This window comes from Mesocricetus auratus, unplaced genomic scaffold (genome assembly GCF_017639785.1).
Source record: "Mesocricetus auratus isolate SY011 unplaced genomic scaffold, BCM_Maur_2.0 Super-Scaffold_100707, whole genome shotgun sequence".
NCBI lineage: Eukaryota > Metazoa > Chordata > Mammalia > Rodentia > Cricetidae > Mesocricetus > Mesocricetus auratus.
The window spans coordinates 7,127,522-7,143,254 of record NW_024429269.1 but is presented as its reverse complement, the minus strand read 5'-3'; the positions used below and the strand labels follow the sequence as shown (position 1 = coordinate 7,143,254).

Below are 15,733 nucleotides of genomic sequence, written 5' to 3'. Positions count from 1 at the left end.
CCTGCCTGCCTGTACAGACCTCCAGACCTCTATGGTTAGCTAGTGGCAGTTTCTGCCCAGCTGTGTCACTTCCTGGGACCTCATGATGACTCCTCTCTGCTTACACTTCCCAGAATCCTCCTTGTCTCCTAGTCCTATCATCTTGCCTGGCCAATCAGTGTTTTATTTATCAACCAGTAAGACAAACATATACACAGAAGAACATTCCCAATCGTGTGTGTGTTGTGAGAGCGCATGTGCATGTCTAAGGACAGATGTGTTTTCCTCTATTGTCCTGTGCCTTTTGAGTCAGGGTCTCTCATTGAGCCAGAGCTTACCAGTTGGCTAGGCTGGCTAACTGGCCAGTGAGCTCTAGGGATCCACCTGTCTCTCCTCCAGAGCTGGGGCTGTGGACACATGCTACAGCTTTTATGTGGGTCCTGTGGATCCAGACTCTGGGCCTTAGACTTGTGCAGCAACCTCTCCATCCGCTGAGCCACATTCCTTGCCTCACATATATTTCTTTTTTTATCAGTTGCCCTAGAAATTTCCATCCCTTCAGGGCAATGGCACTGTGAGGGGTGGGGCAGGGTAGTGAAGGAAGGATGCTGTGGCACTGTGGGGAGTCAGGGTGGGGGGAGATGCAGCGATACAGTGGGGAGCTGGGCATGGAGGTTGAAGGAAGGATGCTGTGGCACTGTGGGGGGAGTGGCACAGGCCTGGGGAAGAAGAGGAGGCCTATGCTGAGTGGCCAAGGAAATGTGCCAGGGATTGTCACATCAAGGTGGGGACTTTAGGCTCAAAGCTGATGGGTTTTGATTTCAAAGTCAGAGCTCAGTGTGAGCAAACAGGACTCTGAGATTAGAGCATTTGACATAGGCTGGAGAGCTGCCTCTGTTCTTATTCTTTAGCTGAAGGATTTAAATGGCTACATTAACGCTCCAACTCTACACACACACACACACACACACACACACACACACACACACACACACACACATCCAAATTTGTTTGCTTCACTCAGAAAGCTGGCTGGATGGTCTCAGTTTCACCCCTTGAGATAAACTGTTAACTTACAGAGTGGCACTTTCGTTCTGATGTTATAATCCTTAATTGTAAGGATGGAGCTAGTCATTTACTGATAACCTGGGAATTTAGTCTAAGTTTCAAATCAAATTTATCTCTCTTTAAAATTGACATTCTAATCTATCATGTCCTAACCAAGCAGATTTTAGCACAACATGTGTCACTCTGTCCTTTCTAAATATTAACTTCATGATGTGTTAAGAATTAAACTAATTACTCTCAAGTCACTGCAAAATTGATCGTTGCTGCTTTAGTATGCCTACACAAAACTGCACAGGTTACTGCAGGTTTTAAGTCTTCTGTATGTATTTACTTACTGTGCCTGGAGTGCTCTGGCACAAGCATCACGGTGGGCACGTGGGGGCAGAGGAGGCCTGCCAGGGTCAGTTCACTTCTTCAATGACATGGGATCTGGAGATGAACTAGAATCAGCAGGCTTGGTGGCAAGCGCCTTTGTTGAGTCATCTTGCTGACACTGAGTTTTCAAGTGCTTCTTATGATTTAGTTATGAGATCTGCCAATGCTGGCATCTTAATTTTGTCCCTCTATGCTGCTGGTGTATTTATTTTTATGTAATTATAAGCTGTCAAGAGTCTTTTTCATAACAACAGATTTTATTCATGGCCATAACTGAACTGTTACAGACCCATTTAAATTTGATTCATGAGATTTTAGATGTAATGGTGTCTAATAATTTTAGAACAAGGACCTACAAGAAACCATGAAGTATGTGGTGGTTTGAATAGGGATGGTCCCTATAGGCTCGTATATTTGAATGGAGTGGTGCTACTTGAGAGGAATTAGGAGGTGTGGCCTTGTCGAAGTAGGTGTGGCCTTGATGGAGGAGGCCCTGCAGCACTCTCTCACTCTCTGCCTGCTCCCTGCAGATCTGGATGTAAAACTCTCACCAGTCCCCTAGTCTGCCTGAGGGCTGCCACGTTCCCCTGCTGTGATGATAATGAACTGAATCTTTGAAACTAAGTAAGCCCCAATTAAATGCTTTCTTTTGTAAGAACTCCTAATTTAAATTTAAAAAATTTTAAATAAAACAATAGGAAGATGCAGCAAGATAGTATAAAATATGGCTGTCTATGGTAATTAGAAAACAGCTTGTATTTCATAAAATAGGAACCTAAATATTTCCTCAAAGATATTATAATAGTCATCATTAAATAATAGGGTTTATTTAAAAAGAAAAAACGATTGCTGTGGTCATGTTGTCTCTTCATAGCAATAGAAAACTCTAAGACAGAGTTGTAGAAACCTGGGCTTTATAAAAGGTATACAGAAGAGAATGCAGAGTGTTAGAGAGAGAAAAAGCTGTCACACACAGCCTGATGATGGGCATCTGAACCATGGAGGGGGAGGGAGTGAGGAAGAGGGCAGAGAGCAAGATAGCCTGCCTTAAGTTAGGGACATCAGAGTGCCCAGGGGGTTAAGACTTGTTTACTCTAAGTGAAATGTATGTTGTCACTTTGAGTTTCTCAAGACCTCACAGGTTCTCATCTAGGAAAAGAGTAAGAAAAGCCAAATATGCTCAGGTCTCAAGGGTGGCTCCTTGGTATTTAACATTACTGCTTGAAATATCTCTAAATGAAAGGAGTATTGTCTCTATGTTGTAAATTTCACAGAGAACTTCCTTAACTATGATGAAAGTCTTGACTCTGAGGTGAGGAAACGTCCTCCTCCCATTCCCCATGTCTGTCCTCTCCTACCTCAGTTTCATGTAGTTTAGAATCTGCTCATCAACTTCACCAAGAAGGGGAGAGAAAGAGAAGGGAGGGAGGGAGATGCTTGGTAGGATTTTTACTGGCACTACACACAATACAATTAGATTTTTAACTTTTATACAGTAGCAACAAAAATATCAATACTTGGAATTTGAAAGATTCTACTTAGAATGGTAAAGAACCGTGGAAAAATCAAGAAAAGGGGGGGCTTGCCAACAAAATATTAAGACTTATTTAGGGATCAGGTGGTGGCTCAGTAGGTAAAATGCTTGCTGGGCACGCATGGGTGCCTGAGTTCAGATCCACGGACCCTGTGAGAGCCCCAGGTCTCAGTGCATGCTTGTAATCCCAGTGCTGGGAGGTGGAGATGGGAAGATACTGGGGGCTTAGCCAATCAGTGAGCTCCCGCTCACAGGAAACCCTGTCTCAAAACATAAGGCAGATAGTGATCAAGGAAGAACGCAACATGGACCTCTGGCCTCCACATGCTCACAAGCTGACATTCACACCCCCCCCCCACTGATGCACACATAGAAGCATATGCTTCTCTCAACACATATACAATTTATTTTAGGTCCATGGTTATTAAAACACTGCTTATAGCTAGAGAGACAGTAAGAATCCATAAATGTTTCGAAACTTCTACAAAAGGACATTACAAATCAATGGTAGACTTTGGATTCACCACCATATTGTGTTGGGACAACCAGCTCGCTGTGTAAAAACAAGCTGAAATAGTTTTTAATTATGTACTAAAATAAACACCAAATGGTTCATGATTCAAATATGCACACAAAATATAAAGCATTTTACAAAAGGACAAGTTTCTTGACTTTAAAGTAGCAAATATATCCTTCAACGAGACACAAAGTTTGTAAGAGCTATAGCCGTAATTGGGAATGAAATGTGTTATGAGGCTTAATGCTGGGAAATAACGTTTGCAGTGCATAAATTACAAAGGAGTATCATTTGGAAGATACAGTGGTATGATTTGACATAATAAGAGAAACAGTTACAATAAATTGGCCCGTGGACTGGATGGTCAGTGACAGCTGCCCCCAGTGCGTGCCCTCTGAGTCTGTGTGCCTCTCTACCCATCTCAGACTGAACTCTGTTTTCCCTCTCCTTAAACCCTGGCTTGTTTTAGAAAACGTTTTCACTAATAAGACACAACAGAAATGCTGATGAGAAAGTGATTGACAGAAAAAAGAAATCTGGAAGGACCATTGCCAATGTCCCTGTTCTGGCACCACTCTGCCAGGGCCTCTGGCAGTCAGGGCTGGTGGAAGGGCCAGTCCAGCTGGTCACATTCCGGGGCTGAGCGGGGTGAGTGGACAACCCAGAACCCCCTCCTAGTCACCAGAGAGAACCTCACTGAGTCTTGGAGACCTGTCAAAGCAGAGTCTCGCTTTATTTAACAGGCATGTGTTTAAATGGGGTTGAGAAAGAGGGTGGGGACCAAAGGATGGGGTGAGGTGTAAGGGCCAATAATATTCCACCATGTTAGCAGTAGCTGGGCAGAGGCAGTGTTGCTGAGACAGGTCGCCAAACTCAAGCCAGGCTCAGGAAATTCCGCTAAGTCTTGTGTCTGGGCCTTTTTAGGCCCAACATCTCCCCTTTTGTTTTTGTGTATGGTCCCTGACTTAGGTTGTCTCCCACCTGGAGATCTTACCCATCTTTGAGTACCATGTATCTGGCTTAGGTTGTCCCAGCCTATCTGAGATCTTACCCATCACTGGTCAGATGGAGGGTGGGGGAGGGACATTCATAGGAAGATGGCCAATCATAGGAGTTCAACTTCTGAGTAGTGAGCCTGTGATAATGTACTTTGACCTGATGATGTTTTACTGCCTCTAGCCATGGGTAGATGAATTGTATGGTCTTATTGAAAGACAGGGCCCAACAGTAAGGAGAAGGAGGAGGAGGAGAAGCAAAGGTCCAAGTAGAGGAAGAAGGTAGGGTAGAAAGCTACTTATGCCTGTCCACAAGGGTTATCCTGTAGGTCCCAACGTCTCCTTTCCAAGTCCTCCTGAGGCCTTTTGATTTTGTCACTGGGTGAGATGAGCATCACCAGTACCAGGAAAGGCAGCAGCAGCAGCCACCTCTGCAATCATTCCTGGAGGAGAAACAGAGGCACAGTTCTCAGGGGTAGAACACTCCCTGAAAAGGTAACTGCCATCATCCCCTTGTTGGGGTAAATATTTGATATCTCTCAAAGGTACTCAGATGGGTCTTTTTCTCATCTTGAAGGAAGATGCATCCAAACCCTCTTCCTGCTATGAGGAAGGGGTCTAGTCCTCTCCAGACCTCAGTCAGTGGGTCCTTCCATCTGACCCAGATGGAACTATTGGTAATGGATGAGGACCAATGTTTTTGAAAAGGATACAAGTATTTTTCTTCTTTAGAAAAATTTAAATATTTAAGGTAAATAGTGCCCTTTTCAGTTGATCATGTTTTGTTTTGGATCATCTTTTGTTTTTGTAATTGAGATTTGAGAGTCTGGTTATATTTAAAGGGGACAATAAGGAGATGAGGTTACATGCCAAATGCCCTGATGGAAGTGTCCCTGCCATTAATGATGCAATCTGCTATTTGATTGGTCATAGAGTAGGCCCTAGGGACCCCACCCACTGAAAGATGAACCTAGTGGATGGGCTCACCCTCTTGTGCTGCTAGTGCCATGCATAAAACTCTCCAGGGATGATATACAAGGAAACAGGCAGGTTAGGGTCAAATCTTCTTAGGACTGCTCTGTCTATGGCCATTGGACTTGATGTAAAATCTGTCAATGGTAAGAGGACAAAGTAATTAAGGAAGAAAGGCTGGGACCCTTTAAGAGCTTGAACAAGGGAGACAACTGTGCAATGGAAATAGGTATCTACAGTTTCATCCAGTTGATCTCCCCCAGTACCTTTTGGAGTTGAGGTAGGGTATAGGAATCCTGGACAGGTAACTGGGGCTTAACAGGAGAGACAGAATCAAGGGACAGAATGGAAAGGCTTCTGCCTCTCCAAGAATATCCTGACTTAGGAGGTTGGCCATCAGGCTGGGAACCAATGGGGGGGGGCACCTCCCCGCAGTTACCGTCGGGATAGGTCTAAGATAGCCAGCTAGCTATCTCCCATGATGTAGACTGTCCACCTACGCCAAGTAGGGGCAGTCCTGGACCTAACTGCCATGAGTGAGGAGCTTCCTCCTTCCTTATAAGTCTACGGTCGGCCCCAGTGGCCATTCCCACAGTTATTCCTAACACAGAGAGTAATGGTATCATTTGTACAGCTCTTTTGGGTCTCCCTCCAGTGTAATCAAAGAGGGTATGGGAAGGGCCTTGTCTCCTGGGATGATATCTACATCGGGGATTAAGGTGGCAGGGGCACATAGGCCCGTCCAACTGGTGGGCAGGAAGTCATAGGCCATCCCGACTCTCAGACAAAGACCATCCCTGGAGGTGGACAGTGCTGCGTATTGGGCTCAGCTGTGTTGAAATCTGCGCAGCATTTTTTTTTCAGCTCTATAAAGAAGGTCAGGTCCTCACTAGCTTTTTGAGTAATTCCTGAGACAGGGGCTTCAGTCGAACCCTACTCCAGTTTTCTCCATGCGGCTAGCCCTATCGCTTGCACCTGATCCCAACACAGATCAGGAATGGCAGCCTGTTGAAAGCCTGTAGATAATTGGTCAGTGGTACCCGAGAGCATCCCAAAGATGATAGGGACTGGAGACTGAGCATCCTTAGGAATAGGGTAAAGCAGAGGCATCTGGGACTGCTTCAAAACCATTAACCCCTTCCACCTGATGCGGTCAGAGTGGCCACACCTGTGAGCATCTCTGAGAACCTTCTGAGGAAAGGTAATGGCTGGCACCTGGCCCTCAGCCATGGGTGGAGGATTCACAACTACCCCCAGATCCGTACAACCTAATCACAGCCCAAAGGAGAAAAGGTAGGGGGTGCCTCTGAAAAGTGAGGTTGCTCCTAAGGATATGCCCCCAACAAGACCTTTTGGTGGCAAGAAACAGTCTCTTGTGCTCCTGGGCTTCCCAGGGCTTCCAGTCATTGGGACATTGGGTTAACATTTACAGGAAAGAGACTGGTCATTCCCTATCCAGTAATAGGGAGGTAGTACGGGAGAAATTTGAAAGGGATTAGTGGGGGGATCTAGGAAGGGTGACTCCCCGGAAGGCCAGGGGGCTCTCCCAAAAGAGTCTAGGGACAGAAACAAGGGTTCAGGCTGGCATAAGGGACTGGGGTTTGTTTTTTTAAAAAGCACTGCCCTATAATTTACAGGGGTATACTCACCCAAAGACCAATTGGTCCAATTTATAGGGGTACTCTCATCCAAAGACCAATTGGCCCATCAGCGTACTTCCGAAAGAGACGAATTCTTCACACGGGGCACCAATCTGTTCAGGAGCCACTCTGCCAGGGCCACTGACAGCCAGAGCTGTGGGAAAGGCCAGTCCAGAGGGTCACTTCCCAGAGCTGAGTGGGATGGTGGCCGGATGATGAGTGTCGACAACCCAGAACCCCCTCCTAGTCACCAGAGAGAACCTCACTGAGTCTTGGAGACCTGTCAAAGCAGAGTCTTGCTTTATTGTAACAGGCATGCGTTTATATAGGGTTGAGAAAGAGGGTGGGGACCAAAGGATGGGGTGAGGTGTAAGGGCCAATAATATTCCACCACGTTAGCAGTAGCTGGGCAGACGCAGTGTTGCTGAGACAGGTCGCCAAACTCAAGCCAGGCTCAGGAAATTCCACTAAGCCTTGTATCTGGGCCTTTTTAGGCCCAACAGACCATAAGGTAGAAAGGGGCTCAATCTAAAAGATAACCAAGGGAGTCAAAATAAGATACCCACTGAGGTCCAGTCACCCACATCAGACAGAGCCATAAATAAAGCCTGCTGTTATCCCAGCGATGGACAGGATGTTATCCACTGCTGGGGTCAATAAAACTTGACACAGACACATTAGAGAATAAGTTTTGAATAGCCAAACAAAATTAATATGAATGTTCTTCAAGTGAAAATTAAGTTCTAGCCTTCTGTGTCACCTGTGCCACCTATTCCAACCCACTAACTGCTCAGACTTCTCAATTCCTCCTCCAGGTTCTAACCTGGTGAGTATCCTTGGCCTTCCCAAACACACATTTTTCCTAACCTGCCAGACCTAGCCTGGGTCCTACAACTAGTTCCCCAGCAGTCTGGCCTCCCCCACCTGGGTCACAGACAAGCTCTAGGAGTCTGCCAGGACCCACACTACCTGAAATCATCCCTATGGGTCCCTTGCATGCTGCCTCCATCACCCCACTCAGCACCCAGACTCCCCATGTCCTCCTCCAGGGTCTAGCCAGGATCCCACATCCCATGCTCAAACCTATTTTGATTACCTTTGCATATTCCACAGCCAAACTCTAGCCTTCTACCAGGACCTGCCCCACCTGAAACAACTCAAAGTTCCCTTCTGTGCAGCTTCCAAACATTGCACTTGGTACCCAGACTTCCCATGTCTTCCTTCAGGGTCTAAGCAGGTGAGCTTTTTTTTTCAACCCCTCAGATCTGACCTGGGTCCTACAATCAATGCACCAACTAGTCTGGCCTCTTCCTATGCCAAAGACCCCAGGACTCTCTATGTCACATCCAATCTTTCCACCGATCCGTTATCTATCCCCACACTCCAGGCTTGGAACAGAAATATACCTTGTATACCAATTCAGTCCCCTCTGTCTACCTGACTTCATCCCACCCAAGAAGGTTCGAACTTCTAGAAACAGCCCCCCACACCTCTTTTCTTCCCCAACCTCCTCTGTCTAAAATGGACTCAGAACAAAAGAAGTCCACCTACCTAGATGTCATCATAAAAACACCAACAAGATGACAGAGCAAACCAGAGTCTCCTCTCCAAAACCTACCGTCCTGCGTGATGCTAGCAATGAGAATTACCTAGATGGCACAGGAGGTGGAAACACTGTTGGGGACTCAAGCCGAAATGAAGATGTAATTGAATAGTTCGACTAGAAAACTCAAGGGAAAGCTTTTCAAATAGAATGAAACAAGCAGAAGATAGACTATCATGACTCAAAGATAAAGTAGAGGTTCTAGACCAAATCATTGAGGAATATGAAAAAATTCAAAAAACACAGGAAAGGCATACATGGGAAATGTGAGACAGCATGAAAAAAACCCATACCTTCTGTTCATAGGCATAGATAAGGGAGAAGAATTCCAAGTCAATGGCACAGACCATTCAACAAGATCACAGAAGAAAATTTCCCCAAACTAAAGAAAGACATACCCATAGAGCTAGGACCACAGAAAATACCAAAAGTACAAGACCAAAAAAGAAAATCCATATGGCATATAATAGTTAAAACACTAAGTATGCAGAACAAAGAAAATGTTTTGAAAGCTACAAATGAAAACAAGTCACATATAAAGGAAATCCTGTGAGAATAACAGAATTAATTGACATCATCCATCAAGTGAACTTAACAGATATCTATATAATATTCCACCCAAATACCAAAGAATCCACATTCTAATCAACAGCACATGGAAGCTTTTCTAAAATATACCAAATCCTGGGACACACACACACACAAAATCCTTACAAATTAATAAAAAAGGAGATCAGCCCCTGTTGCCTCTCTAATCATGATGCAATAAAACTTAAAATTAACAGCAAAAAAAAGTCAGGTAACACAAATCCATGGGGATTAAACAACTCATTACTGAATGATGGATGGGTCAAAGAAAAAATTAAGAAAGAAATAAAAAATTCTGGAATTAAATGTTAAAAAAAAAGACACATCGAAACCTCTGGAACACATTGAAAGCAATCCTTCCAGGGAAATGGTTCTAAGTGCCTACATTAAAAAATCAGAAAGACAGCAGGAGTGGCCGCGCCACGGAGTGAGTGGCCACTGCTTTCTTGCAGCAGGGAGTGGCCAGACCTGCCCAGGGATCGCCTCTTTCTGGAAAAGAGGCTGTTCGGGAAGGCTCTCCAGCAAACTGGAAAAGAGAAATTGCCCCAGGTTACAAGGTCTTGGCACAATTACACGTGCAATAGCGTTATCCAAGACTTTCAAGCTTCAGTCCCCCGGGTGCCAGACCCATCAATGACAAACAAACAGTCACACAGACGCCAATTGTTCACTACGAATTCCCCTGTGGTCACAATAGTGATTCCAGCTAAAAGTTCCTGAAGGATTATTTGGCCCTTCCGATGTAAAGGAGCTGGGAAGACCATGCTGGGAGTCAGTCATGTCTTCACTACAAGCGTGGGAATGTGTGACATTGACATCAGGCAATGTCTCTAGGGCTGTGTGATTGTAGCAGGAGGAAGCATGCTAATACAGCTTCGCTGACAGGTTAAGCAGAGAGCGCTTTCGGGAAGCTTCCCAAGCATGTGGTCGAAACTGATTGCAAACAACAGGTGGAGGGGAGAGTCAGTTCCTGGATCAGTGGCTCCATTCTAGCGTCTTTGGGGACCTTCAACAGATGTGAGTTTCCAGACAGGAATATGAAGATGGAGGGAAGCAGTGTGTAGAAGGGGAAAAATGCTCTTTGGGGCTCTCACTCTGTCTGCTTGTCACCTCACGTCTGTAACTTTAGTACACTCAGGGAAAAGATGACAGTCTTTTGTAGAATGCTTACGCATGCTGCATGTTTCAATTTCCACTTATTTTTTTTACGGCTTTAACTGGTTCTATTAAAATGAGTTTGTTTTCCTTGAGATGCACTTGTTATTACAGGCCTTTTATGATGTCATCTGAATGTCTGTTTCCTCTGGCTCCCCTGTGGGTTGGTGGGATTACTTTTCATTGACTAGGAAAAGTTATTGCCCATACTCATTTACCTTGAGCTTGCTTCCTCAGTTAATCTATAGAACCCATCTTATGGGTTCTTGTACTTTGTAAGAGTTTTGATGTAGTCAAGTCTTAAGATTTGTTGTGCACACAGGATTGTGCTACACTAAGAAACATTTTTCCAAATTGCACTATACTTAAGTGTTTCTAAAATAAACTGCCTGGTACCATACTCTTGAGGTTTGAACCAACACCACCTACTGAGTGTATTCAACCAAACTTCCTTTTTATCTCCCTTGGATCATTACTTTTCTGGCTATGGTGATAACAGAGACCTCTTCACCAACTAACCTAGAGAAAGACAGAGAGGACCCAAATTAACAGAATCAGAAATGAACAGGGAAATACAATAGACACCAAAGAAATTCAGAATATTCTAAGGGAATAATTTAAAACCTGTACTCCATTAAGCTGGAAAACCTAAAAGAAGTAGATGAATTTCTAGATTCAGCCAAACCACCAAAATTAAACCAAGAAGTCAACAGCCTGAACATACCCATCACAAATGAGAGACTAAAATAGTAACAGAAAGTCTGTCAGCTAAAACAGAAGTCTGGATCCAGATGGATCCACAGCTGTATTCTATGAATCATTCAAAGACCTACAGCCAATCCTCTTAAAGTATTCAAAAAAACACAAAAGAAACATTCCCAAACTCCTTCTATGAAGCCAGTATCACTCCAGTACCCAAACCAAGTAAAGACACAAAGGAAGGAAGGAAGGAAGGAAGGAAGGAAGGAAGGAAGGAAGGAAGGAAGGAAGGAAGGAAAAAACTACAGGTCTACATTCCTGATGAGCATATACTTAAAATACTTTCAAACAGAATACATATATACATACATCAAAAAGAGCATACATCATAACCAAGTTGATTTAATCTCAAAAAACGCAGAAATGGTTCAGCATACTTAAGTCAATAAATGTAACAAAAAATGCATAGATGGACTTGAAAAAAATCACAGGATTACCTCAATATATGCAGAAAAAGCCTTTGACAAAATCTAACATGCCTTCATGACTTAAAAAACAAAACAAAACTCTAGAGAATGCAGGGCTGGAAGGAACATACCTCAACATAATAAAAGGTACATATGAGCAACCCATAGTCAATTGCTTGAAACAACCCTGTAGTCAGGAATAAGATAGGGATGTTCACTCTCCTTATTCCTTTTATTACTGTGCTCAAAATACTAACTGGAGCAATAAGGCAAGAGAAAGAAATTAAAGGAATACCAACAGGAAAAGAAGATATTTGCAGATAGCATGGTATTAGTCATTAGAGAGCCCAAAATTATACCAAAAAACTTCTAGAAATGAAAAATTCAGTAATGTGGCAGGATACGTAATCAACTTGCACACATTAGTAGCTTTTCTATACACCAACAAACATACAGAGAGAGAGACCATAGACACACTCCCATTCACAATAGTCTTAGAGAAAAAAATATCTAAGAATAAACCTAACCAAGGGAGTGAAGGACTACTACAATGAAAACTCTAAACTTCTGAAGAAAGAGATAAAAACACTAGAAAATGGAAAGATATTCCATGCTCATGGATTGGTAGAATTACATTGTAAAAAAAAAATGACCATTTACTAAAACTGCTTACAGATTAGATCCAACCTCAATAAAATCCACATCACATTCTTTACTGTCCTAACATGTAATGGAACAAACAACCCCGGGTAGCCAAGAGAATTCAGAAGAGAAAAGGACAGTGCAGGAGGGATTGTCATTCTAGATCTTAAGATAGGTTGTAGAAGCTGGGCATTGGTGGCGCATGCTCTTTAGGGAGGGAGGCAAATACAAAAGAAGTGGAGAGGGGATAAACTCATATTAAGAATGTCTCAAAAAGCCATAAGAAATCAGGCAATCAACTATTTACCTAAAACAACCTTATAATATGCATAATTCTATTCATAATATACATATATAGTTTTAATGAACCTTTCTCACCTGGTCTGACAATTCTTCCTCCAAGAGCCAAAGCTCACATAACAAAACCCCATGCCAGACATGAGAAGCCCTCTTTTGTTGGCCAAGGCTGTCCAAGAGCTTCTTAAAACCTACAGCCTATTGCTGCTGCCCTTGGTTGCCCTCGAGAGCTGGATAGTAAGTCCATCTGCTGAGGGTAACACACTTCAGAAACATGGCCCAGAGACAACCTGAGTGGAATCAGCTTGAATTTCTCCTCCCTGATGACTGGCTTTCATGGTACCAGAAGGCACTGTGCAAGCTTCCAAAGGACGGAGGCAACCAACAGTCCTAATGGTGCACGGGCTTGTGATAAGGAGTTTGAAACTCTGCAGTCCTGTAGTACCTGCACGGCAGGCGCTCAATCAGTTTCTCTTTGATGCAAAGCTCCTAACCGTGTGCAGGGTTACTATTTATGCTTCTGCTTCAATAAACCTTGGGCTTTTCACAGAAAAGGCCCTTGAGGTCTAAATGGATGAATTTGGATGTGCTGACCTCAGCATGTTCTAAGCACACAAGAAAGAGACAAGAAATAATAATGGATTCTGAGAAGCAGCACAAAGTCAGCAGCCAGGAAGACGTGTGATGACAGTAAGTTTACGAGTAGAGAAAGGAGAAATCACCAGTTGGTTCAGACCAGATACAGTGTGAGATAGTTAATATCCCAACACCTTTGAAAACAGCCATGCATTTCTGTCACCTCCTGAGAAAGTATGTGTTGAGATGATGAAGACCAACCCTGAAGAAAACAAATAACCTCAGCCAGCAGGAAGTCCAGTGACAGATGAGGAGGTAAGATATGTGGTCCCCAAAGTTTGTTTATGTATTGAGAAGAACCACGAGGTGATGAAAGCATTTGGGTGGACGAATGATGTTTTGTGGAAAAAATTCATTATTATGGACATGACCTTGGGGTAAAAGGTGCATTCCCACACAGTTTTCCCTGCCTTAGACTCTTCCACAGGGAGGTGGCTCATCAGGAAAACCCTTGTAGAATTCAGACCCCTCAACATTGATGGCACAGTCCTTTGTGTCTAACGATGACGTATTTGCATAAAATCTAAACACAGCCTTTCACACACTTCAGTTAAGCTCTAGATGACTTATGATACCTAATACAATATAAATCTTAAAATAAAAGGACAAAGATTACTTTAGAAATATTAAAATTAAGCCCAAGTTGCCCATTTCTCACCCCCCTCCTCTAAATAAAATTAAGATTAGGTGCTAGATAGGATTCTTTTGTATTATTCCAGCTTTAAATTTGTGTATGTTATGATTATTGGAGTTGGAGACAGCAAGATGGTTCGGCTAATAAAGGCTCTGTTCACCGGCGTGACAACCTGAGTCCTTTCTTCAGAGGTGGCAGGAGAGAACTAACTCCAAGGAGCTGACTTCCAGAAACCATTCAAAAGCAACAGGAAAACAAGATTAAAATGGACACACATTGTCCAAGGACACAGTTTGTGTCCAAGGACAGCGGAAGCTCCTGCGACAGGTTCCCATGGTGGCATCCGATGCCCTTCACAGGGCAAGGGTACATCCTGCAGTGTGGAGTCTGAATGGCCATGTGTGACACAGAACTGAGCATGAGATTCAAGAGCTGACAGCAGCACGCTCAGGAGGTGGCAGATGGGGAGCCACACGGAGAGTCCATCTGTCCACAGGACGCTGCCTGCAGCAGGAAACACCCGTCAGACAGGAAGGGACACGGCTAGGAAAGAGGCGAATGCAGGCAAATGCAAAGAATTGGGTCGCGGAGAAAACCACAGTTAGACCATAACATATTCTTCCCGGCATAAAACTAAAAATAGCTGAGGGCAGGAGCCATTCTCCAGGACAGGGACTCCTAGGAGAGGTGACAGTTTTCCCTGACAGAGGCAGTCCCTTTGCTTTGTCACCTCAGGGGGTCTCAGGGATAAAGCCTGCTCTTTCCCATGGACAGCAATGTTTCACAGAGGTGGCTGATGACCCTGGCTGACCCTTAGAACAACTAGAAGACTTAAAGAACAAGGATTGATTAAGGAGAAACAGCAGAATGTCTGGTGGGACTGCAGGCAGGCTTTGGTGCGTCTCTGAGGGTGACTCCAGCATTCTTCACGACTCAGCTTGCAGCTCCCTCTGCCCCTCTCCAGCTGCTCCCTCTCTGTGCTGCAATCTGTTTGGTGGTGAGCATCCCTGCCCCTGCACTGGCGCCTCCTGCCTGCATCACCCTTGCTTGTCCACTTCTTTCCTCAAGACTGCATTTTAGAGCAGTTTGGGGTTCATAACACAGCTGGCCAGAAGACGCAGAGCTGTTCTGCACACCCCTTCTTTAGACACGCAGAGCCTTCCGCATTGCCCACGTCTTCACCAGAGCCCCACCAGCATCTCAGTCCGTGAACCTGGGTTTCACATCACCCACAGCCCACAGCGCACACTGGAGATCTTCCCTTCTGCTGTGCATGCTGTGGGCTTTGAAAAACACAAAGTGACCTGTATAACACAACCAACGGTTTTACAGCCCTAGCAGTCTTCTGGGCTCCCTGAGCCCTCCTCTCTGCCCCCAGGAAGTTTTGCTTGATCAGAATGCCAGAACTGGAATTCCATACCACAAGCCTCTTCAGAGCGGCTTGTTTCACTTAGCAATGTGCACTATGGTCCTCTATGCCTGCCTCTCCTCTGATGGATAATCTTCAGTGTCAACCTGACAGGATCTAAAATCTACTAAGTTGTTAGTGAGTCTCCTTACTGGGTGTGTCTGTAAGGATGCTTCCAGATGGTGAGAACTGAGGGAAGGAGACCTGCCCTGAATATGAGAGTTGACATCCCGTGGACTGGGGTCCCATGGGATAAGTAAGGAAAATGAGAAATCCAGTTGAGCACTGGAATACCTATTTTCTTTGTTTCCTGATCTGTCCAGAAGTGAGCAAGCTCCTGCCACCTTAAGCTTTTCCCATCTGTCAGCATGCCTCCCTGAATAGAACGAACTGTATACCCTCAAACTGTAAGCTACAAGAAATTTTACTCCTTTGGGTGCTGTCTGTCAGATTTTTTTTGTCACAGTCATAAGAGAATAAGTACTATAGTTTCATAGCTCCTGCCTTTTCAGTGCTGAGTAATA

The 15,733-nt window shown here is 44.3% G+C and overlaps 1 long non-coding RNA gene and 1 pseudogene across 1 annotated transcript; one reads left to right on the top strand and one right to left on the bottom strand.

The window, feature by feature from the left end:
• Positions 1–4,176: 4,176 nt before the first annotated feature.
• On the bottom strand, positions 4,177–7,371 carry LOC110341857. Its single transcript, XR_002383862.2, has 3 exons — positions 7,090–7,371; positions 5,456–5,577; positions 4,177–4,911 (listed from the first exon to the last, which is right to left on the bottom strand). It is a non-coding gene; the product is annotated as an uncharacterized LOC110341857 (long non-coding RNA).
• Positions 7,372–8,660: 1,289 nt separating this feature from the next.
• Positions 8,661–10,394, top strand: LOC101836290 (annotated as a pseudogene).
• The last annotated feature ends 5,339 nt before the right edge of the window (positions 10,395–15,733 follow it).